Raw genomic sequence first — 25,406 nt, 5'->3', positions numbered from 1 at the left:
CACGCCGGGGTTGTTTTTGTATTTTTTGTAGAGACAGGGTTTTGCCATATTGTCCAGGCTGGTCTTTAACTCCTGGGCTCAAGCGATCTGCCTGCCCTGGCCTCCCACAGTGTTAGGACTACAGGCCTGAGCCACTGCACCCAGCCATGTATCAGCTTTTAATAAAACTGCATCTCACTGTTGAATTGACGTAACACCGATCAGAATACAGATGCATTAGGAGGCTTCTTTTAAACCAAGCCCTTCTGCTATTAACCTTCTAATGATTTTTCTCCTACTACCTTGCTGTTTTTACAGGCCCACTAATTTGCCTGCTTGACTAAAATAAGGACGAGTTATGTGCTGATGAGAGACATGTTTGTAATGTTATTCGTTGTGACACAGTTCAAAAGAATTTGCCTTTGATTCTCACTAAAATGTAAAGTTTTGCATATTAAAATCCTTTTTCAACAACTGAGCAACTCTTTATAATGAAGGGCAGAAGACGCCAAAGGGAAGAAAATATTTACCTTTGTGGGCTTTTACTTTCTTTCCTGGGAATGGTAGGCCATAGCTATTGGTATGTTTTTGTTGTTGTTTTTTTTTTTTTTTTTTGAGAAGGAGTCTCTCTGTCGCCCAGGCTGGAGTGTAGTGGCATGATCTCGACTCACTGCAACCTTCACCTCGGGTTCAAGCGATTCCCCTGTCCCAGCCTCCTGAGTGGCTGAGATTACAGGCACCCACCACCAGGCCCGGCTAATTTTTGTATTTTTAGTAGAGACGGGGTTTCACCATGTTGGTAAGGCTGGTCTCCAACTCCTGACCTCAGGTGATCCTCCCGCCTCGGTCTCCCAAAGTGCTGGGATTACAGGCATGAGCCAGCGCCTACCACCGCTATTGGTACTTTCACACGGTTGCTAAAGTTATTGTGCTGGCCGTGTTAAGGGTCAGGCATCAAAATGGCCGCTCGAGAGAATGAAGCTTTCTCTTTGTGCAGATGCAAGGGGTGGGATGGGGTGCACAATTATCGCAATGCTGGAATGTGGTGTTACCTAGACATTCTGCCTTACAGCTGAGGAGGGATTTGTTTCGCCCCTGCTAATGAAGGTGTTAAATAAACTTGGATGCTGTTATTGAAGCTTAAAAAATAAATGGAAGCTGGGTGCGATGGCTCAAGCCTGGAATCCCAGCACTTTGAGAGACCGAGATGGGAGGATTCCTTGAGCTCAGGAGTTCAAGACCAGCCTAGACAACATGGCAACACCCTGTCTCTACAAAAAATTACAAAAAGTAGCCAGGCGTGGTGATGTGCACCTGTAGCTATGTGTACCTGTAGTCCCACACAGTCGGGAGGCTGAGGTGGGAGCCTCTCTTGAGCCTGGCAGGTCAAGGCTGTGATGAGCCACGATCATGCCACTGCACTCCAGCCTGGGTGTGACAGTGAGATCCCTTCTTAAGAAAAAAAAAGAAAAGAAAAAAAAGAAATTGAACACTTACCAGTAGAAAGCAAACAGGGAGCTCAGACTCAGAAAGTGTAGATTGCACTAAATACTGAAGGGTTCTCACTTTAAAGACTCCATGGATAAGGAGTGGCTTCAGGAAAGCTCTCGAACATTTAGGAACATGTAAGTTTGCACTGCATGAGACTTAGATTCATTATCTGACTCAGGAAATTGGGATGTAACTAATTATCCCTCAACATATCTAACAGGAACGGAGTCTCCTCAGTCAAAAAGAAAAAGAACAAGGTTGATATTTTATTCCTTTTTTGAATTATAGTATATTTGTTGTAGAGCCATTAGGTGCTTTAGAGATATTTGACTTTTGACATATAACATACATAATAAAGTGTGTAAAAGGTACTGGTCTAAAGTGTACTGCTCAAGGAGAATCACTTGAACCCAGGAGGCTGAGGTTGCAGTGAGCCGAGATCGTGCCGCTGCACTCCAACCTGGGTGACAGAATGAGACCCTGTCTCCAAAAAGATAAATAAATAAATAAATAAATAAAGTGTACTCCTCAGTGAAACTTTGCATGCGTGTATACCATGTGACCATCACCTGAGTCAAGATGTAGATTTCCAGCACTCCAGAAGATTTCCTCTTGCCCCTTCTGTTCAGAATTCATCTTCCCTCCAACATGAAGGTAACCACATTGTGATTTTTAAAAAACTCCATCCACTAGTTTTGTCTTGTAAGTTCCGTATAAATAGTGTCATATAGTGGGAACTCTGGTGTGTGTCTTTCATTCACACATATAGACAGGCACTAGAATTTCATAGACATAGCATAAAGTCTATGAGATTCATCCACAAGGTTGTGCATATCAGTAGTTCTAATCTCTTGCTGAGAATCATTCCATTGTATGCATATATCACAGTTTGTTTCTCCATTTTCCTGTTGGCTCTTTGGATTGTTTTCAGTTTGGGGCTAATACGAATAAAGCAGCCATGAACATTCTTGCTTATGTCTTTTGGTGCACATGCCCAGTCATTTCTCTGAACATATGCTCAGGAGAGGAATTGTAGGGTCATAGGTAGGCACATATTTAGCTTTAGTAGATATTGCCAAACAGTTTCCCAAAGGGGTTGTACCAACTTAAATTTCCCCAGTAGTGTATGAGTGTTCCAGTTAGTGGCTCTACATTTTAATGAACACTTGGTGTTATCTGTCTTTTAAATTTTAGCTACTTTGCTGGGTGTACACTGGTATCTTTGTGGGTTTTTAAAAACGTATTTTATTGTAATTGTGGGAAAATATGTATATTTAGAATTTACCATCTTAACCTTTTTTTTTTGAGACAGAGTGCTGCAGTGCAGTGGTGCGATCTTGGCTCACTGCAGCCTCTGCCTCCTGGGTTCAAGCAGTTCTCCTACCTCAGCCACCCAAGTAGCTGAAATTACAGGCGGGCACCACCATGCCTGGCTAATTTTTTGTATTTTTAGTAGAGATGAGGTCTCACTACGTTGGCCAGGCTGGTGCTGAACTCCTGACCTCAGGTGATCCACCTGCCTCAGCCCACCAAAGTGCTGGGATTACAGGCGTGAGCCACTGCACCCGGCCAACCGTTTTTGAGTGTACGGTTAGTAGCATTAAGTACATTCAACTTGTTGTCTAACCCTCACCACCACTCATCCCCAGAACTCTTCATTTTGCAAAACTGAAACTGTACCCATTAAACAGTAATTACCCAAGTCCCACTTCCTTAGCTACTGGCAACCACCATTCTACCTTCTGTGTCCGTGGATTTGACTATACACCTCATATAAGCTAGATCATGTAGCGTTTGCCTTTTGTGACTGGCTTATTTAACTTAGATAATGTCCTGAAGTTTTAGCCATGTTATAGCATGTATTAGAATTTAGCAGTTTCAAGGATAAATAATATTCTATTGTATGTATATGCCACATTTTGTTAATCCATTCATTTGTCAATGGACACTTGGGTCTTCACCTTTTGGCTATTTGTGAATAATGCTGCTCTGAACCGTTATTGTACAGATAACCTCTTCAAGTCCTTGCTTTCAGTTCTTTTGGGCATATACCCAGAAGTGGAATTGCTGGATCATATGGTAATTCTATTTTTATTTTTATTTAAAAAGCTTCTAAAGATAGGGTCAGCCGGGCACGTGGCTCACACCTGTAATCCCAGCATTTTGGGAGGCCTAGGAGGGCGGATCACCTGAGGTCAGGAGTTCGAGACCAGCCTGACCAACATGGTGAAACCCCATCTTTACTAAGAATAGAAAAATTAGCCAGGTGTGGTGGTGGGTGCCTGTAATCCCAGCTACTAGAGAGGCTGAGGCAGGAAAATCGCTTGAACCCAGGAGGCGGAAGTTGCAGTGAGCCAAGATCCTGCCACTGCACTCCAGCCTAGGTGACAGGGCCAGACTCCGTCTCTCAAAAAATAAATAAGTAAATAAATAAATAAATAAATAAAGATAGGGTTCCACTCTGTTGCCCAGGCTGGCGTGTAGTGGTATGATCATAGCTCACTGTAGCCTCAAATTCCTGGCCTCAAGTGATCCTCTTTCCTCACCCTCCCAAGTAGCTGGGACTACAGGCATGTGACACCATGCCTAGCCAATTAATTTTTTTTTCTTGCTGTATTGCACAGGCTGATCTCAAATGCCTAGCCTCAAGTGATTCTTCTGCCTCAGTCTTCTGAGTAGCTGGGAATACAGGCACAAGCCATTTTACGTTCCAACCAGCATAAGGGTTTCAGTTTCTCCACATCCTCGACAACACTTTTTATTTTCTGCTTCTTTGATAGTAGCCATCCTGATGGATGTGAGGTGGTCCTTGTGGTTTTAATTTATATTTCCCGGTGAGTAATGATGTTGAGTACTATTTCATATACTTAATGGCACTGGGATATATCCTTTTGTGAAGTGCCTTTTCAAATCTTTTGCCCATTTTTGAGTTGGGTTGTTTTTTGGTTGGTTGGTTTTTCTTGTAAAAGTTCTTTTATATCCTGCATATGAGTCCTTTGCCAAATACATATGTTACAAATATTTTCTCCCAGTCTGGTTTGCTTTTTCACTGTCTAAATGGTGGAATCTTTTGATAACTTGGAAGTCTAGTGATCAATTTTTGCCTTTTAAAATGGCTATTGTTTTTTGTGTTCTGTTTATGAAATTTTCGCCTACTTTGGGGTTATTTTTTAAAAACCTTCTTTTTAGTAACTGAAAACATATGGAGACAATCTGTTTGGAAGATATAGTAAATTAACTATAAGCATATTTCAAATATGTGCCCTGAGTGTGGAAGTTGGTGATATACACCTTTTCTGCAGCAGGTGGCAGAAAAGGGATTTGAAGCAAGTATGTTTATGTGGGCATAGATGCTATTACTCAAGTGGCCTCCACTCAGGGCCCCTCTAGATTGGGAAGAACCATAGGGAAGAGCTCAGTGATAACTCTTCTGTAGGAAAGAATGTGGCAAAATGTATGGGTATCTATACTTCCTCTATTTGTAATCCATGCTTGCCAAATGATTCTCCCCCTCCCCTCTTCTATCCCCAAGGACAGTCACTGCTGTTCAGTGCTGCAGCTTTCCTTAGCCCCTCAAGATCCTGCCATTCATTAGCTTTTTCTCTTCATCTTTTTCTTGAAAGGTCTGCATTTTCTGTCACTTTGATGTCTTGAAATGTCCCCTCCCACTGCCCCATGTTCTTCAGACCCTTCAGACCCCTCAACCCCCACATCTTTATAGCCTGTTCCCACTACTATCCCTCAACTCAGGCTGCAGGTATGTATTTGTTAATTGCCTCCTGGACATCTCCCTCTGGATGTCCCACAGGTGCCTTTCATATGAAACATGTGTTGCTCCTCTCCAGTCTGCTTGTCTGCTTTCCCACCCTAATTAATATATTTACCATTCCTCTAGGATTCTGAAGTAGAAGTCTTGGCACTGTTCCGGATTCTCCTGCACGACTTTTATCACCCTCACAGCTCATACTTAGTTGGTCATCAAAGCTGCTGAGTCTTTCTCCTTTCTCTGAAACATCTTTCATAGACATCCCCTCTTCCCCATATTCACTACCTTGTGGTTCTGGTTCTTTAATCCCCCTTTAGGATTGTAGTAATAACCTCCCATCTGATCTCTCTGATTCTACTCTTGCCTCTAATCCATCTTCCACTTGTCATCAGCTTTCTTTTCCTAAAACACAGATTTAATCATGCTGTTTTTTACTTAAAAACGATTTGTAGCTCTCCACTGCCTACAAGAGGCATTCAAATCCCTAAGCATGATTTACAATGTGAGACTCTTCATTATTTGCCTTCAGTCTGTTTTCTCTGCTCTATCATCTGCCATTTCCTCCCCACACTCCATCTGTCCTAAACTATTTTCCATTCCTAGAACATTCCTTGAGTTCTTTCCTGCATCTATGCTTTTGCACATGCTGTTTCTTCTATTTCTGATGTTCATGCCTGTCTACCTGGCAAGTTACTAGTTTTCCTTTAAAAGCCAGCTGAAAAGTGGCCTCTTTGAGCCTTCCTTTTCTTTAAGTAGATCTTGTTATTCATCTCTCATTTAGTGTGGTTGGAGGAAGTGATTCATAATTGCAGGCAGTAATGCATATTAATTATTATACCCCCAGCAACTACTGGGGCACTACTTGAAAACAAATGATATTTAATAAATGTTCATGGAATGAATGAACTCATGGAGAACCCATCTGTGCTCAGATTTTGTTGCTTAACAGCTCATCACAATATCGGTTTACTTAGTGGTTTTAAACAACCACCATTTATTTAGTTCTTGATTCTGTGGGTTGGCAATTTGGGCAGGACTCAGCTGGATGGTTCTTTCAATCTGGGCAGGTCTTCTGACCTTGGCCACCTTCACTTGTGTCTGTGATCTGCTGTGTGAGTTGGAGGCTGTCTCTTCTAGGATGGCCTCAGCTCCTCTCTGCTCGACATTGTGGTCTTTAATCTGTAACCAGGCTAGCCTGAGCTTGTTCACACTATGGCTGGCCGGGTTCTAATTGAGAGTGCAGAGGCAACCAAGGCCTCTTGAGGCCTAGACTTGCAACTGGCACAAGATTATTTCCTCTGAATTTGTTAGCCAAGGCAAGTCACTTTAAAGCCAGCCCTGATTCAGGAGGTGAGGAAGTAGGTTCTATCTCTTGATGGAAGGAGCTATTTATATAATCACATTGCAAGGAACATGGATAGAGAGAAGAGAATAATTGAAGCCTTTTTGCAAGCAATCTACTACACTTATTTGGGAGCAGGAATGGAGATTAGAGCAGGTTGGGCCAAGGAGGTTTATTCCACTTAGATCAGCAGCAGGGTGCGCAGTTGGGGCCCTCACTCATGGGTTTAATTGCACCTAACATGAGCCCAAGATGGTTCTGTGGTTCCTAGCATCCTCTTTTGGCCCTCCTCTCAAATCCTCAGCCCCTCTCCCCGCTTTTTTTTTTTTTTTTAATCTGAAGCATATCTAAGACAGCCCCAGTTTCCTTTTGGCATTGGTAATTTGGGCTGGCCTAGTGGAAATACCACTGGTGGTGCTATGGGATGAGGAAGGAGCTCTTCAGTATTGGAAAAGGGAACAACACCTTTCCTCTTCATCCTGGAAGCTGCTGTATATAGCTTTGGAAATTGGGGGGCTTTCTCATTGTGAAGCACCCTCAAGTATTTGCCATTGATTTGTCTCTATCCTCCGATTTAAAAGGCATTTTCTAGGAGAGGAGAGTGTCAGGAAACAAAAAGAGATCTGATAGATTGGGACTGTTCATCTATGTTCTTCCTCACCATGTGTGAAAATTTAAGATATTCTCCTACTGAGAAACAGTAGTCCTTTACCCAATTATAATGTCTGTGTGCTTTCCCAGCTGTTACAAACTCTTCAGAGTGGAAACATGAATTTAAATGTCTCTGATACACCACCCAGGAAAGGAACCTTTTTTGAGGACTAGACTACATTAGGAAAAAGTATAGTTACAGTATACAACGCAGGAACTCAGTTGAAATATGCTAAAACATGTATGAAGAGATCCTAGTTTTCGAGAGGTAGTATAATAACCATGAATAAGTTCTAGCTTTTCCAGAACTTGGCTTCAGTGTACATCTGAATGTTTTAGAGTTGTTAGAAGCAGTTAAAAAAAAAAGCAAATGTAAATTTCACCTCATTCATGCCCATTTCTACTAATCCTAGAGATAGAGCCGTACTGTGAAGTGACCAAAATGCATAAAAGAATGGGAGGCACTTACAGGGTCTTAAGACCCCTCATGACCGCTAAGTGAACTCTCATTGCCTCTTGCCAGTCCTAGATTGGCTGCTGACACAGTTGGAGGCATGAAAAATCCACAACCTGAGTAATCCTCTGCTGAAATAACAGCTGTGCCATTTGCGGGTGAAAATAGAATTTTTTTCCTGCCCCTCTGGAATTTTAATTTATCTTTTCCAAATTTTTTATTATGGCATGCTCATGCTTTTCATTTTATTCAACAGAAGATTGAGTTTTTATCTCACCATGCCTTGTGTGTAGATCATTTCCTTATTGGATTCTGTGTAGTGTTTGTTGTTTACTTAATGACAACATAAACTCAGATAGTAGTCATAGTAAAATATTTTTAGAGGACCACAACAATTTGAGTTACAAAATCAATATTTTTATCAATTAAAAATGTATCAAATCAAGGTATTTTAACAGACTAAAATAAGATACTAGTTTTTGTTTTTCCAAAAGAGTTAGCTTTGGCTGGGCGCAGTGGCCCAAGCCTATAATTCCAGCACTTTGGGAGGCCAAGGTGGGCAGATTACGAGGTCAGGAGTTCAAGACCAGCCTGGCCAACATGGTGAAACCCCGTCTCTACTAAAAATACAAAAAATTAGCCGGGTGTAGTAGCGGGCTCCTGTGGTCCCAGCTACTCAGGAGGCTGAGGCAGGAGAATTGCTTGAACCTGGGAGGAGGAGGTTGCAGTGAGCTGAGATCGTGCCACTGCACTCCAGCCTGTGGAAAGAGCAAGACTCCATCTCAGGGAAGGAAAAAAAAAAAAAAAGAGTTAGCTTGATGTCATAAGCAACCATAAAACATTTTATATACTATATTGCCAACATGATGCATAATGTGAATTCTAAGTTACATTTACTGATGTATAAATACATGGTCTGGGTCGGGTACGGTGGCTCACACCTGTAATCCCAGCACTTTGGGAGGCTGACTGAGACAGGTGGATCATGAGGTCAGGAGATCGAGACCATCTTGGCTAACACGGTGAAACCCCATCTCTACTAAAAAGTACAAAAAATTAGCCGGGCGTGGTGGCGGGAGCCTGTAGTCCCGGCTACTTGGGAGGCTGAAGCAGGAGAATGGTGTGAACCTGGGAGGCAGAGGTTGCAGTGAGCCAAGATCGTGCCACTGCACTCCAGCTTGGGCAACACAGCGAGACTCCATCTCAAAAACAAAAACAAACAAAAAAACATGGTCTATATGTACTATACTATGTCTCTGTTGTGGGGGGTGGGGTGGGAGAGAGAGAGAAAGACAGAGAGAGAGAGAGAAAGCGAACAAACCCACACATCCTCCTGGGAAAGGTTAAAATACTGGCAAAAGCTATATGAAAAGCATAAGTAAATGTAGATCTGATGTTTGTTAAAACAGCCATGTAGGACAATGATTAAGTTCAATGAGGGAAGGGATTATTAGCTAACAAGTATATTTACATTGAAGGAAGGCTGTGACAGAGAAACAACTAATACATTCAAGGTGGTAGTTTTACGAGCCTTAGGTGCCACACTGAGTGATGTTAATGGACCTAGTCTACTGTTGGCTTTTATTTTTATTTTTTTATTTTATATATTTTTATTTTTTATTTTTTTTTTGAGACAGGGTCTCACTCTGTCACCCAGGCTGGAGTGCAGTGCTGGGATCTTGGCTCACAGCAACCTCTGCTTCCCAGGTTCCAGCAATTCTCCTGCCTCAGCCTCCCAAGTAGCTGGGACTACAGGCGTGTACCACCACGCCCAGCTAATTTCTTTTTGTGTTTTTCTTTTTAGTAGAGATAGGGTTTCGCCATGTTGGCCAGGCTGGTCTCAAACTCCTGACCTCAGGTGATCCACCCGCCTCGGTCTCCCAAAGTGTTGGGATTACAGGTGTGAGCCACCACGTCCGACCTATATTTTTTATATTTTTGAGACGGAGTCTCACTGTGTTACCTGGGCTGGAGTGCGGTGGTGCTATCTCGGCTCGCTGCAACCTCCGCCTCCTGGGTTCAAGTGATTCTCCTCCCTGCCACCACACCTGGCTAATTTTTGTATTTTTAGTAGAGACGGGGTTTTACCATGTTGGCCAGCCTGATCTTGAACTCCTGACCTCAAATGATATGCTCACCTCAGCCTCCCAAACAGCTGGGAATACAGGTGTGAGCCACTGCGCCCAGCCTGTTGGCTTTTAAAAGAGATATTAGAATGTGCACATTTAAGATGGACTAGATGGTAATCAATTATTCTCCAATCACTTGAATACTAATCCCTACACTGGAAAATATTTAGGATGAATTATATGTTTTATAAAAATATTCTGTTTTTTTCCTGATTAATGATGTAATCAAAATTTTCTTACTGTCATGGCATTGTCAGTATGGTGGATTTCTGGATGTAGGCTTGGGCACAGAGGTCAGCATCTATGGTTGCAGAAGCATCTTTGCTTATCCATCCAGTAGCCCAGCTGTGCATGCAGGTATTTGACCAGGAAAATATAATGGGGAAAGACAATAGAGTCTTAATGAATTTCTTAAAGAGGAAGGGGTGTGGCCGTCTCAGCTAATCCCAATGCTTCAGATTTGTACACGATTGAAAGAACAGATGATATTTTTCCTTAGAACAGCTGAGGAAAGTAAAATGCCATGCGCACTGATTGAACACCTTGTGCCCTGTTGACAAACCATGCATAGGATCATCTGTTGTTCTTTCTTTACCTCCAGGGAGGGCAATGTGGGATCTCTTCGTTTAGTCACCAATATATATGATAATACTATGCATTTTCTTTTCTTTTTTTTTGAGATGGAGTCTCGCTCTGTTACCTAGGCTGGAGTGCAGTGGTGTGATCTCAGCTCACCACAACCTTCGCCTCCCGGGCTGGGTTCAAGCGATTCTCCTGCCTCAGCCTCCCAAATAGCTGGGACTACAGGCGCACGCCACCATGCCCGGCTAATTTTTGTATTTTTAGTAGAGATGAGGTTTCCCTATATTGATCAGGCTGGTCTTGAGCTCCTGACCTCATGATCTGCCCGCCTTGGCTTCCCAAAGTGCTGGGATTACAGGTGTGAGCCACCGTGCCCGGCCAATACTATGCATTTTCTTATCCATGTTATGAGGAAGGCCTCGAGACTCAGACATAATCTCATTGCTGGGGTTTAAGTGACAGTCGCTGCTGGCTTTTAAATGGAAATTTTAGAACGTACACATTTCAAACGCCACAACCTTTCTTGCTTCTTTGACATGTGGTCCTGCTCTGCCTGTGCTGGTGAACATCAGGTATAGTCATAGTGTGTGTGTGTGTGTGTGTGTGTAGCAAGGTGGGGGGGGGGGGGAGCGGTTCTTCCCAGTGATTGTAACAGATTTTTCCTACCTATGTGGTCATAGTGAATGAGTACCTAGTGTGCTATATTTTTTATCACTATTGGTGATTTTCCATCACTATCAGTGAAAAAATATATATTTATATATTCATAAAAATAACAATATTTCACCAAGAGCTTTGACCCTGAATTGATGTGACCTTGTACTTGCCTGATGCTGGAATCAGATGGCTGAACTAGAAGTGAGGAGGCTGCTGTTCTATCCCCAGTTAGCTTCTAAGTAGCTTTGATGTCTGGGCACATCCTTTTTATTGGTCTGGACTTAGGTATTGTCATCTTTAACATGAGAGTTGGACTTTTTTTTTTTTTTTTTTAAAGAGACAGAGTCTCACCTGTTGCCCAGGCTGGAGTGCAGTGGCGCCATCTCTGCTCACTGCAACCTCCACCCCCCTGGGTTCAAGCAATTCTCCTGTCTCAGCCTCCCGAGTAGTTGGGATTACAGGCGGCTGCCACTGCACCCAGCTAATTTTTTGTATTTTTAGTAGAGACGGGGTTTCACCATCTTGGCCAGGCTGGTCTTGAACTCCTGACCTAGTGATCCACCGCACCCGGCCGAGAGTTGGACTATTAATCTCTGAAGTCTCATCACATTCTCACACTCAAGTCTTTTTTTCTTTTTTTTTCTTTTCTTTTCTTTTTTTTTTTTTTTTGAGACGGAGTCTCACTTTGTCACCAGGGCTGGAGTGCAGTGGCACGATCTTGACTCACTGCAACCTCCACCTTCCAGGTTCAAGTGATTCTCCTGCCTCAGCCTCCCGAATAGCTCGGATTACAATTGCCCGCCACTACACCCAGCTAATTTTTTGTATTTTTAGTAGAGATGGGGTTTCACCATGTTGGCCAGGCTGGTCCCGAACTCCTGACCTCGTGATTCACCCACCTCGGCCTCCCAAAGTGCTGGGATTACAGGCGTGAGCCACTGCACCCGGCCTTTTTTTTTTTTTTTTCTCTTCAGACAGGGTCTTACTCCTTCGCCCAGGCTGGAGTGCAGTAGCATGATCTTAGCTCACTACAATCTGTGCCTCCCCGGGTACAAGTGATTCTTCTGCCTCAGCCTCCCGAGTAGCTGGGGACTATGGGCACTCACCACCATGCCTGGCTAAATTTGTATTTTTTAGTAGAGATGGGGTTTCACCGTGTTGGCCAGGCTGGTCTCAAACTCTTGACCTCAGGTGATCTGCCCACTTCGGCCTCCGAAAGGGCTGGGATTACAGGTGTGAGCCACCGTGCTGGCCTCAAGTTTTAATAGTTTGGTTGGAGCTCCCCCACCCAGTTTCAGCAAAAACTACATCATAAAACTATAATTGAGATTTTAAAATTTGATTGCATAAAATGTGGAGTTGCATTATTTTTAAACTCTGAGTATAGTTTTTAATTTTTAATTTTTATGGGCACATAGGTACATATATTTATGGGTTACATGAGATATTTTGTTATAGATATGTAATGTGTAATAATCACATCAGGGTAAATTAAATGGCAGATCCATCACCTCAAGCATTTATCATTTGTGTTATAGACAATCCAATTATACTCTTTTAGCTATTTTTAAATGTACAATTATTTTGGGCTGGGCACAATGGAATGTGCCTGTAATCCCAGCACTTTGGGCGGCTTAGGCAAGAGGATCCCTTGAGCCCAGTAGTTTGAGACCAGCCTGGGCAACATAGCAAAACCCTGTCTCCATAAAAAATAATAAGAAAAATGAGCCGGACATGGTGGCTACACTTGTGGTCCCAGCTACTCGGGAGGTTGAGGTGGGAAAATCACTTGAGCCCAGGAGGTCAAGACTGCAGTGAGCCTTGATCTGCGCCAGTGCACTCCAACCTGGGAGACAGAGCCAAACCCTGTCTCAAAAAAAACCCCAAAAAAAACCACCAAAAATTAGGTTGGGTGCCGTGGTTCAAGCCTGTAATCCCAGCACTTTGGGAGGCTGAGGCGGGCGGATCACTTGAGGTACGGAGTTCAAGTCCACCCTGGCCAACATGGCGAAACCCCGTCTCTACTAAAAATACAAAAATTACTGGGAGACCGAGGCGGGTGGATCATGAGGTCAGGAGATCGAGACCATCCTGGCTAACATGGTGAAACCCCGTCTCTAGTAAAAAACATACACAAAAAATTAGCTGGGCATGGTAGCGGGTGCCTGTAGTCCCAGCTACTAGGGAGGCTGAGGCAGGAGAATGGTGTGAACCCGGGAGGTGGAGCTTGCAGTGAGCCGAGATTGCGCCACTGCACTCCAGCTTGGGTGACTGAGCAAGACTCCATCTCAAAAAAAAAAAAAAAAAATTAGCTGGGCGTGGTGGTGGGTGCCTATAATCCCAGCTACTCGGGAGGCTGAATGAGGAAATCTCTTGAACCCAGGAGGCAGAGGTTGCAGTGAGCCGAGATTGCCCCACTGCACTCCACCCTGTGTGACAGAGCGAGACTCTATCTCAAATAAAACAAAACAAAAAAATTATTTTTGACTGTAGTCATCCTGTTGTGCTGTCAAATAGTAGGTCTTATTAATTCTATTTTTTGTACCCATTAATCATCCCCACTTTCCTCCAACCCCCCACTATCCTTCCCAGTCTCTGGTAACTATCCTTCTACTCCCTATCTCTGTGAGTTCAATTATTTTAATTTTTAGCTCCCACATATTAGTCAGAAAATGCAATGGTTGTCTTTCTGTGCCTGGCTTAGTTTACTTAACATGACCTCCAGTTCCATCCATGTTGTTGCAAATGACAGGATCTCATTCTTTCTCATGGCTAAATAGTACTCCATTGGGTATATGTACCACATTTTCTTTATCTATTCATCTGAGCACTTAAGGTTACTTCCAGATCTTGGCTGTTGTGTGAATAGTGCTGCAATAAACATGGGAGTGCAGATATATCTCTTGGGTGTACTGGAGTTGCATCATTATGTTAATGAAATGAAATCAGTGGCCAGGTGGAAACCACGAGGTAATCATCCATCACAGTATGGATGCTCTTCAACTTAACCTGATAAAGACATCGTAAGTTGAAAATATCATTAAGTTGAAAATGCATTTAATACACCTAATCTGTCAAACATCATAGCTTAGCCTAGCCTACCTTAAACGTGTTCAGAACACTTAGCATTAGCCTACAATTGGGCAAAATCGTCTTAACATGAAGCCTATTTTATAGTAAAGTGTTGAATATCTCATGTAACATATCAAATACTGTAGTGAAAGTGAAAAAACAATGCCTATTTGAGTACTCCAGGTATGGTTTCTCTTGAATATGTATCACTTTTGCACCATCGTAAAGTAGAAAAATCGTAAGTGGAACCATGGACCATCTGCATATTCAAGTTTATGTTATTGTGGGGTTTTCTGTACTTGGTCAAGAGCAGAGTGGCTACAACCCTGCTACAGTGTAACATTTTATTATTGCGTTAGCGTGAGTCCCCAGTCACTGTTCTCAATCATAACCTTTCCAAGGAGAGGAGGCTAAGTTGTATTGGACTCAGTTTGCTGCTACTATATGACTTCCTCAGTTTTTGCCATATTTTTGTACTAAGCATTTGACACTCACAAGTCCAACTCTGATTTCCTTGTATATCCATCCTGCTTTGGGCTGGTGAGCTTGATTCTGAAGGTTGATGTCTTTTATCAGTATTGGAAAACTCTTAGCCATCATCTCGTTTGATTCTCCGTATTCTGTCTTTCCCCTCCTTCTGGTTCTCCAATTTACAAGGACATGAGACCCTTTGGTATTTCTTAGGATCTGCTTCTTTTTTCCCCCTTTTTCTATTTGGGTTTTAATAATGGATATTTTTCATTAGCCTCTATATTCAGTTTACTAATCTTGTGTTTTGCTGTGTCCAGTCTGCCATTAAACCCATCCAGTGGATTAATTTCGGATACCTGTATTTTTTCTTAATTTCAGATATTTTTTTTCTAGGATGTCCATTTGATTCTTTTTTAAAGCTACTTTCTAGTTCTCTGTTGAAATTTCTGGTGAATTTCTCTTTTCACCCATTTCCTGTTTTTATTCTTACTTTTAAAATCAATTAATCATGTTATTTTAAAGTTCTCATCTAAATCCAATATCTGGATCATCTGTGAATCTGCATCTTTCTTATTTTTCTCTTGAATATTGGTTACATTTTCTTGCAGTTCTCAGGTCTCATACTTATTTATGTTGGGCATTATAATGTCCAAAAGAACCTTACTAACTCTAGATTATATCTTCCTCCAGAGAAAATTTCCCTTCTTTACTTTGTTAGGTAAATGCAGTGAAGGACTGAACACTTTCCCTCCATTGAGAATTAAGCTAAGTTAAGGCCAGATTGCAGTTTTATGAAGACTCAATCCAGCTATGCTTGTCTGTGCTCCTCAGGCATGGCTCTCCTGGACTTTGATCAAAAGCCTGGAAGACCTTTGCTTTCTTAGTCCTGCAAAACTGTGGAAGATTCAGTCCTGCCCATTGGAGGTCTTGAGTTTAACCTCCTGCCCCCCGAATTTCAAATTCTTGCAACTGTTTGAGGGTAAAACTGGTTATGTATTTGAGGGAACACTCCTACTCTCCTAAAATGCTGTCTCCAAAGCACTATGAAACTGTAGGAGATTTCACTCTGCCTTCTAGAAACCCTTAGCCTAATATCTCACTCTCTTTCCCCAGAACTGAGTAAATGGGAATAGTTCCCATCTGTCACATCAGCTTTTGTGTATTCACCATAAAGCTTTGCTGGTTCTCTTTCTCCCAGCAGAAACCCCTTCTCTTCGCAAGTCTCATTAGGATGAGCTCAGAGTTCTCAGTTCCCCGGAGGAAAGGAAATCAGACTATCAGCTCACCTCAGAAGCGTTCCCTTACTCTGGCATTCTTGTTTTTGAGTCCCTTATAGTCTAATGGAAGCCTCAGAGTTTTTTCTCCATGCAACATGTAAGATGGGATCTGTAACTTCATAATATGCAGCATTTGCATGTTCTCATCTATTCTCATGGAGTCTTCTGTTTAAACATTAAACATTTTTCAGCTTCATGATAAAAAGTAATTTCGGTAGTAAGCACCTGCTGACTCATTACAATATTTTCAAAGGAGGAAAATGGGAATACTTACACAATATGGTTGTCTTCAAAATATTTTCATTGCATTTTTTAAGTTTTTCAAATTTTAATTTGTCTAGAAAACACTTTGTAGGTAGAAGATGGTAATGGAGGCAGTTTCAGTTGCTTTAAAGCTCCCTCAGATGGATTCCTTATTGGATCCATTTACTTCTCATGTAGTAAAATGAGGCATGACTGTCATTACAAACCCTCCCATTTGAGAAGAGAATTTGCTCCAGAGAATTCTAGTACCACTAATAGGCAGTGTCCATATGGTTTGCACATGTAAAAACAAGAGAATGAGCTCCCCAAATTGTTTAAATCTGAACCATTTCATTGTTAAGGAGCAATTCCGTTAACTTTTGTTTGAAGCTGTGTAAGACTTGGCCAGTGCCGAAAGCCCCAGGGTTGATGGAGGCCCTGAGTTCTAGTGTTGGCTCTGCTTCCACAAGCCATTTGCCAGTGAGGCCTCTGTTCACTCATCCCGAGAATGAGAACATTGAAATACTTGAATCCTAATGCTGTCTCTGCCCTTTGGATTCCAATCAGTCATTTATCACTTGGAAATTAAGGTTATACATGCGTTTCAATAAACTGTATTGCCAGGATCAATTAAAAGAATGAAAGTATGCAAATTTCTTTTAACTCTTTAAAATTTTCTATTTCCAACCTAATGAAGAAGCAAGGAGTTGTGTGTAAAGAGCACTAAACGGCATGTAAACAAATAAAAATGAAATAGTGATTTTTGAATCTGGAGTACCTGAATTCGAGTCATAGGCACTGTCTGCTTTGGTGCCTTGGGCAAGTCATCAACTATAAGCCTCAGTTTCCTCAACTAGAAAGTGGATAGAATAAATAGTACAGTAGCTTTACCTATCTCATGTGGGTGTTTGGGGAAGCCAATAAAACATTTCATGTGTGAAGGCTCTTTATAAATAGTAAAGGGCTATAAAAACATCGATTATCATTAGGACTAATGATGCAGCCCTTGTCAGCAGTAACCATCTGTTGTGGCTGTCACTCTCAAAAGCAAGATGTGAAAATGACCCAAAGGTATTTAAATTACGTTCACCTTGAGTTTTGTTCCCATGTGACTGTTTTTGTTTGTTTTTGGTAGGTAAGCTGACACTATGGTTAGGGTTTGAGCTCTGTCCTTGGAGCCATTGAAATGTAGAGCTGGAAGGGACACTAGAATCACCAGATTCCCCTCTTTTAAGTTGTAGCTTATGAAGTTTAACTGACTTACCTAAGTTAACAGAGCTGCTTCAAGGTAAAACCACAAAGAGTTTTGCTTAAACTCTGATTTGTATAATTAGGACTATAATTTTGATCAAGTACCAAAATAATGAAGGAGATTTCTTTTGCTTTCAAACTTTGGGATTCTCTATTTTCCTTCTCCCTATCCCCACTGATATCTTTCACTTCCCTCCTATTTCATAGCCTTCTCCTTCCATTTGGATGGTATAGCACCTCTACCCACTTCAGAGAAGAGGGTCCTCTGTCTCTCACCCAAAACCAATCCCCTACCTGTGCTCTTGATTCCCACCCATTTTTGCCTCCTCTGGGACCTAATCTAACAGTCATTCTGTCTATGACCTATCTTGTCTTGCTCTCCCTTTCTGTTGGTTCTTCTTGGTCTACAAATGTGTCCAAGCTTGTAAGACTGTTTACTTCATCCTACATACTGCTTCTTTTCAATACTTGACTATTGAAAAGGAAACTGGTAAGAAGAGTCATAGCTTTTTCAACTTCGATTAATTCCTTATATGGTAATGTACAAGTACAGGGACTGGTGCTTGGTAGTAGCTCAGGAAAGTTCCTTCCCTCCCTCCTGACTCTCCCCTTCCTCTCTGTCATCCCCTGCCTTCTTGTCCTCCACCTTCCTCTTGTTACTCTTCTTCTTTCTTTCTGTTCCCTGCCTTCTCTTGTCCCCTTAACTCCCCAGTTTGTTGCAATTTGTTTCCTGGCCTCCCTTAGGGACGCTGATCTGGCTTTTGCTCATCAATGACCTAACAGTGGACTCCAGTGGCTGTTTCTCAATGACACCTGTCTGTTTTTAACTTGCTGCCAGTTTCTGGGTACTTTTTCTTCTTCTTTTAGCCTATATGATCCTTTCTTCTCAGGATCTAGGCTGGATTCCTCTTCCCTTTCTAGTTTTTTAAGTGATGCTATTCTCCAGTAGAATTCAGCATCAACCTGTAGTCAACTCCCTACTCAGCCGCCATCTGTGATCACCAGCATGGTGGGCTGCTTCCTCACACCCTTGACACCATGTTGAATCTTAAGGCTTCAGCCCCTTGCTTCTCTTTTCTTCCACAAACATTCAGCCCAAATGCACTCTTCAGAGAAGTCTTCACCAGCAACCTCAGTTACAGCTCCACAGAACTTTAAAGGTCCCTCTAGTAGCCCTGATATCAGTGCTGGGATTTCACTTCATCCTCTCCATTTTGTTCCTGCCTCTAGTAGGTGAGTGCCTTGTGGCAGAGACTGTGTCTGATTTATTTCTATGGGACTTAACCCTCCGTCAGTGCTGAATAAATGAGAGAGAACAATCATTCATTTAAGTACACTTCTATAGATAAGTACTGCTTTAAGAGACTGAATGTTGATTAGCCACAGGGAAGAGAAAAGTATAAGATCAGAAACGACTTCATGGTGTATGTTGTTATGGGAATCTATGGTATTAGCCAGTTTATTAAATATTAAATTATTTTATATGAAGTAGCACAGTGTGATAGGTAGAATAATGGCTCTCTGCTGTGGTTTGGATATGGTTTATCCCCAGCAAAACTTAAGCTGAAGTTTGTTCCCCGGTGTTAAAGGTGGGGCCTAATTAATGGGAGGTGTTTGGGTCATAGGGGTGGATCCTTCATGAATGGGTTGGTGCTGTTTTCACAGTAGCGAGTTGTTGCTCTCCCTAGACTGGATTAGTTCCCACGGAGAATGGATTAGCTTCTGAGTGAGTGGGTTGTTATAAAGCCAGGACGCCCCTCAGGTTTTCTGTCTTCACAAGTGTCTCTTTCCTTTTTGACCTTCTCTGCCATGTTGTGATGTAGCATGAAAGCCATTGCCGGAAGCCAGGGCCATGCCCTTGAACTTTTTAGCCTGCAGAGCTGTGAGCTAAGAAAACCTCTTCTTTATAAATTGCCTTGTCTCAGGTTTTTTTTTTTTTTTATAGCAACACAAAATGGAGTAAGACAAAATGGGCTAAGACACCCTCCAAAGATGTCTATGTATCCTAATCCCTGGAACCTGTGAGCATGTTATATGGCAAAGGGGAATTAAGATTTGGAAATGGAATTAAGGCTGCTACTCAGCTGACTTTAAAATAGGGAAATTATCCTGGATTATCTGGGTGGGATCAGTGTAATCATGAAGGTCCTCGAAAGTGGTCTCTGCTGTAGGATTGCCTTATTAGCTGAGTCCACGGACTGCTGGGGGGTCCTAAATTGCCTTGAACATTGTCTTTGGTTAATGCTTCATTGATGTATTTCTTTTTTTTCTTTTTTCTTTTTTTTTTTTAGACGGAGTTTTGGTCTTGTCGTCCAGGCTGGAGTGCAGTGGCATGATCTAGGCTCACTGCAGCCTTGGCCTCCCTGCAACCTCCGTCTGCTGGGTTCAAGCGAATCTTGTGCCTCAGCCTCCTGAGTAGCTGGGATTACAAGTGTGTGCCACCATGCCTGGCTAATTTTTGTATTTTTGGTAGAGACGGGGTTTTGCCATGTTGGCCAGGCTGGTCTCAAACTCCTGACCTCACATGGTCCACCTGCCACGGCCTCCCGAAGTGCTGGGATTACAGGCTTGAGCCACCTAGATATTATTAAATCCTTTTGTGGGGCGAGGAAACAGGCATGGAGTGGTTAAATTACACCAGGTCATGCTGCTCCTGATGACCGTGAGGTTTTATTGCACGTAAAGAGTTGGGGACCAGGAGTTGGGGACCAACCTGGCTAACATGGTGAAACCCCATCTCTACAAAAAATACAAAATTAGCCGGGCGTGGTGGCACATGCCTGTAATCCCAGCTACTCTGGAGGCTGAGGCAGGAGAATGGCTTGAACCCAGGAGGCAGAGGTTGTGGTGAGCCGAGATCGCGCCATTGCGCTCCAGCCTGGGCAACAAGACAAAACTCTGTCTCAAAAACAACAAAAAAAGAAGTCTTGCCTTGAATTTTGAAAGTCGCAGAGGAATTTGTGTATTATTGAAGCAATGTGACACTGTAACACTTAGGGAAGAAGACAAAAATGAATCATAATTCTAACAAAATCTTGATTATATTTTGGTATATATTTCCTTTCAGTCTTTTTTTCCCCGGTGCATATGTGTGTTGCAGTTTACCACAGGTGTAATCATAACCATATTATACTTTTTTCATTTTACATTATGTATTTTTCCATGTTAACTGTCTTTGTCATTATTATTTGTTACAGACAATAGGCTATTTCTAAGTTTCTCTTGTTAAAAGTAATGCTGAAAGAACAGTTTCTATCTGGGATGTGCCATTGGTGGAGACCAGGAAAACAAGCGGGCCTGTTCCAACTATGAAACTCAGTTAAAACTTCTGCTTGGAGGTAGTCAGTGTCATATCTGCACACATTTTATTGGTCAAAGTGTGTCATAGGGCCAAAGTCAATGAAGTGGGGACGTACACTTCTCCCCCATGACAACGAGCAGGGATGCTTCCTCCTATTATAAGGAGGGAGGGAAGAATAGTTGGGAATAATAATCCTCTCTACTACCTGGAGGGAGATGAGATGATAAGATAGAACATAAAAATAGAAAGAAGCAAAAATAGCAGGTAGAGACAGGCTGATTTCTGTTGAATCCAGATTCTGACCTTAGGCAGGGACTCTGTCTTTAGTTGCCTCCACTGAAATGGAAGGATTAAAAGAAATGATGTATGGAAAGCATGGTGCACATTGCCTTGCAAAATAAATAGGCTGCCAGCAAATGCTAGTTCCCTTTAAAGATGTAATTTTACCATGGTACTAAATGTGCTATTTTGGTCCTGCTGTTTGGATGGAACTTGACTTTTCTTGAGTTTTAACACGAATATACACAATGCTGTGGATCATTAAAGTAAATATAGGCTGAATTTGTGGATGATTATTCTTCAGTCCTTTAAAAAGTACATCATTACTTTTTAATTTAAAAAGTTAATTTTTTTAAATTTAATTTAAATTCCTGGCCTCACATCCCAAAGTGGTGGTGTAGGGGAGGGAATCAACTTTTTAACAGGTATCCCTGGTGATTGTTACATATTCTTTGCTATGGAAAGGGCAGTCTAAGGACCATAAGTATCCAAGTTACTTGGGACCTTGTTAGAAATGCAGTATCTTGGGCCCCATCTCAGAGCTACTGAATCAAATTCTACATTTAACGACATCCCCAGGACATTAGATGTACATTAAACTTTGAACAACAATGATGTAGGTAGTCCTTAGGAAACTTTTGGAGAAATGGATGTTCTAAAAGAAAAGAAATGGATGTGTTTTCTTTTTGAATTATTATTTCCCTTTTAATTTGACCATAATGAATAAATCAATAATATTTACAGTTTTAAAAACTATTTTCTGGCTGGGTGTGGTGGCTCATGCCTATAATCCTAGCACTTTGGGAGGCCAAAGCAGGCAGATTGCTTGAGCTCAGGAGTTCGAGACCAGCCTGGGCAATGTGGCGAAAGCCCATCTCTACACAAAATACAAATGTTAGCCAAGCGTGGTGGCACACGCCTGTAGTCACAGCTACTCGGGGGCTGAGGGAGGCATATGGCTTGAACCCGGGAAGTTGAGGCTGCAGTGAGCCGAGATTGCGCCACTGCACTCCAGCCTGGGCGACAGAGCAAGACTCTGTCTTAAGAAAACAAAGAATTTTCTATAGTGTATACAGTATTTAAAAACAGGCATAGTTAGAACAGTAATAATTTAGAAGTGTGGTTTTTCTTCTTTGAACTTCTAAGAAAATGTTATTTTACCTACAAGGTTTAATCTTGATACAAAAACTGTTGGTCCATGATATTTTATTTGGTTTATTTGAATTCGAGAAGTCTTATTTTGATCTTAGGAGATCAAACTCCAACAGTATTATAAGTAATCTAAGATGCAACATTTAGAGTCTGCTATGAGTTGAATGTCCCCTCCAAGAATGTGACAGTATTGAGAGGTGGGGCCTTTAAGAGGTGATTGGAGTCATGGGGGTTCTGCCTTCATGAATGGATTAATCCATTCATGGATTAATGGGTTCGTGGGTTAATGGATCAGTGGCTTAATGGATTAATGAGTTATCAGGGGAGTGGGACTTGTGGCTTTATAAGAAGAGGAAGAATGACCTGAGCTAAAATGCCCATCATCATATGATGCCCTATGCTGCCTTGGGACTCTGCAGAGAGTCCCCACCAGAGAGAAGACCCTCACCAGATGCAGACTCTTGATGTTGGACTTCTCAGCTTCCATAACTGTAAGAAATAAATTCCTTTTCTTTATAAATTAACCAGTTTCAGATATTCTATTATAAGCAATAGAAAGCAGACTAAGATAGAATCTTTGAAACAAAATGGTAATTCTTGAACTATTAATAAATACTCGTTTTGCTACATGTCCCTATTACTTGATAGTAATCGTGTTCTTGAGTTTCCTTATGTATAGATTATGTGTCAGAGGACCTAACTCACTGGAAGCGTGGTGTGGGCACTAAAATTATTATTACTTTTTTGAGACGGAGTCTCACTCTGTTGCCCAGGCTGTAGTGCAATGGTGCGATCTCAGCTCACTGCAGCCTCCGCCTCCTGGGTTCAAGCGATTCTCCTGCCTCAGCCTCCCAAGTAGCTGGGATTACAGGCGTGCACCACCACACCTGGCTAATTTTTGTATTTTTAGTAGATACAAGGTTTTACCATGTTGGCCAGGCTGGTCTCGAACTCCTGACCTCGGCCCACCTCAGCCTCCCGAAGTGTTGGGATTACAGGTGTGAGCCACTGCACCTGGCCTGAAAATTCTCTCCAAATTCTCAGATGCCTAGTCAACTCAACGTAAGATGTTTGCCTGGGTTTAGGGCAAACTATGGCCTGTGGGGCCGAATCTGTGCCTGTGTTTATAAATAAAATTTTATTGAAACACAGCCACGTCCATTTATTTACCTAATTGTCTATGGCTACTTTCATGACGTCAATGTCAGAGTGACAGAGATCACTATATGGCCTGCACAGCTTAAACCTTTACTATCTGGCCCTTATGGAATAACTTTAGCACCCTGGTATCAATAATAAAGGGTAACTTTTTGTATTTGTGTGAAATTGAGAAAAGTATCTGAAGAATCTTGATTTTTTTTTAAAGAGAAAAAAACAGTCAATCTAACATTTAATAGATTGTTATCTTCTTCCGGATTACATCAATCTTCCAGATTGCCTTAGGGCCCTAATCACAGGTCAAATTAATTTTGCCCCTTCAACCAATCCTTTTCAAAGTACTGAAGATAATACTGTCATCAGACGCTGACATTACTACACAAATGCAGTATTTCATCAGTGAATTGTGTGTTTTTATATATCATGTTGATGCATGCCACTTCCCTCATACAGCGCAGTGTGTATTTTTCACTGGAACCTTCCAACCTTAGGCTCTTCCTTCCCTGGGGTGCCGCCTTGTGGTGGGCTGTGAGCCCTTCATGGGCAAACTGCATGGTTTGGTCATCGAGGACCGTGAATCTGCTATGGAGTGACTCATGCCAAACCCTGCCAAGAGCAAGCTGTCCCATCATATACCTAAGAGGTCATGAATCATTAGACTGGAACAACCTGCTGGTGAATACAACGTGGAAAAAATTCCTCATTCTACTGATTATCAACCTCCCCCGTGCCTTCTCTATATATGGGCTTAAGAGGAAACTTTTAAAAAAGAATAAAGAAATGACTCATTAGGGCTTTTTGGGGATAGTCTTAATTATATTTTAGCTAATGCAGTATTTTTCATACTTTGCTGTATATGGTTATATATATGCTTTAAAATAATAGGTACACATACATACCTCTATATGTATCCATGTGCACACATGGATGTGTATAATTAATCTTGATTCTGGTAAGCCTCATTATTGAAGGAGTTTAAGAGAAGAGGCTGTGATTGTATCTTTACTGGCCTTTTCTGTGCCTAAATGTGATGAGGTTTTTTGGGGTAGATGTTAATCCATCACTCACTTACAAATTCGTCAACAAACAGGAGAACCTTATGTAAAGAGTCACATTCATTGTCTTAATTTCTCCTTATTTCTAGGTAAAATATGTTGATAAAGCACAGCAGCCCACCAATATTCCATTGATTCAAATAGCTATGATGCTAACAGCTAAATTCTTACCTACAGACTAAAACATTCTCAAAATCTGAATAAAGATTATCTCATTATTTGCTGCTTTTGTTGGGAAATAAAATATATACATACATACTAAATAATCAGTAGTTCAGCTATACATGCAGGGAATTCATGTCTTTAGCTCTAAAACACAGTAATAATGAGCAAACTTATGAACCAGTTTATTCTGCTGCAGCCTTCACTAGTCTGCCTGGATGAGGATAAAGAGAGATGTATTACTCATAAGAATTGACAGATCTGGGATAGATTCAGCAGAAATAGCACTTTAGAGATATTTGAAACTATGGTATTCAGCTAATTGATCTCATAGTTTTAAGATATATTCATTCCTGAATGTTGCCAAGGATTCTAGTGCTATAAGCAGCTTATAACAGAGATTTCTGTGGTTGCTATGTGCAAAAAACTAGAATAAATGAGCGGGAAATAAAATCAGGGAGGGAAAATATTGCTATAGTAGTAACTTATTTTTTATAGGAAAAAATTGGAAAATAAAGTAAGAATCCCTGGAATTTGGGTAGAAATATATTTTGCACAAAGCAGACAATACAGAACAAAAATCATAATTCTATTTGCTACTTTTTATTAAGAATGCTTTCCTTTATGATTTAAAACATTACATTTTGAGTAACTTTCTAATGCACTGTTTAGTTTGGATAGAATGTTGAGAAATTGCAGAGTTCTGAGAAGAAAGCAATGTCATGTCATTTCTTTTTCTTTTTCTTTTTTTTTTTTTTTTTTTGAGACAGAGTCTTGCTCTGTTGCCCAGGCTGGAGTGCAGTGGGGCTATCCCCGTTCACTGCAGCCTCTGCCTCCCAGGTTCAAGCGATTCTCCTGCTTCAGCCTCCCCAGTAGCTGGGATTACAGGCGCCCGCCACCACTCCCGGCTAATTTTTGTATTTTTAGTAGAGAT

The sequence above is a fragment of the Gorilla gorilla genome, chromosome X, assembly GCF_029281585.2.
Source record: "Gorilla gorilla gorilla isolate KB3781 chromosome X, NHGRI_mGorGor1-v2.1_pri, whole genome shotgun sequence".
NCBI lineage: Eukaryota > Metazoa > Chordata > Mammalia > Primates > Hominidae > Gorilla > Gorilla gorilla.
This window is presented reverse-complemented; position numbering follows the sequence as displayed.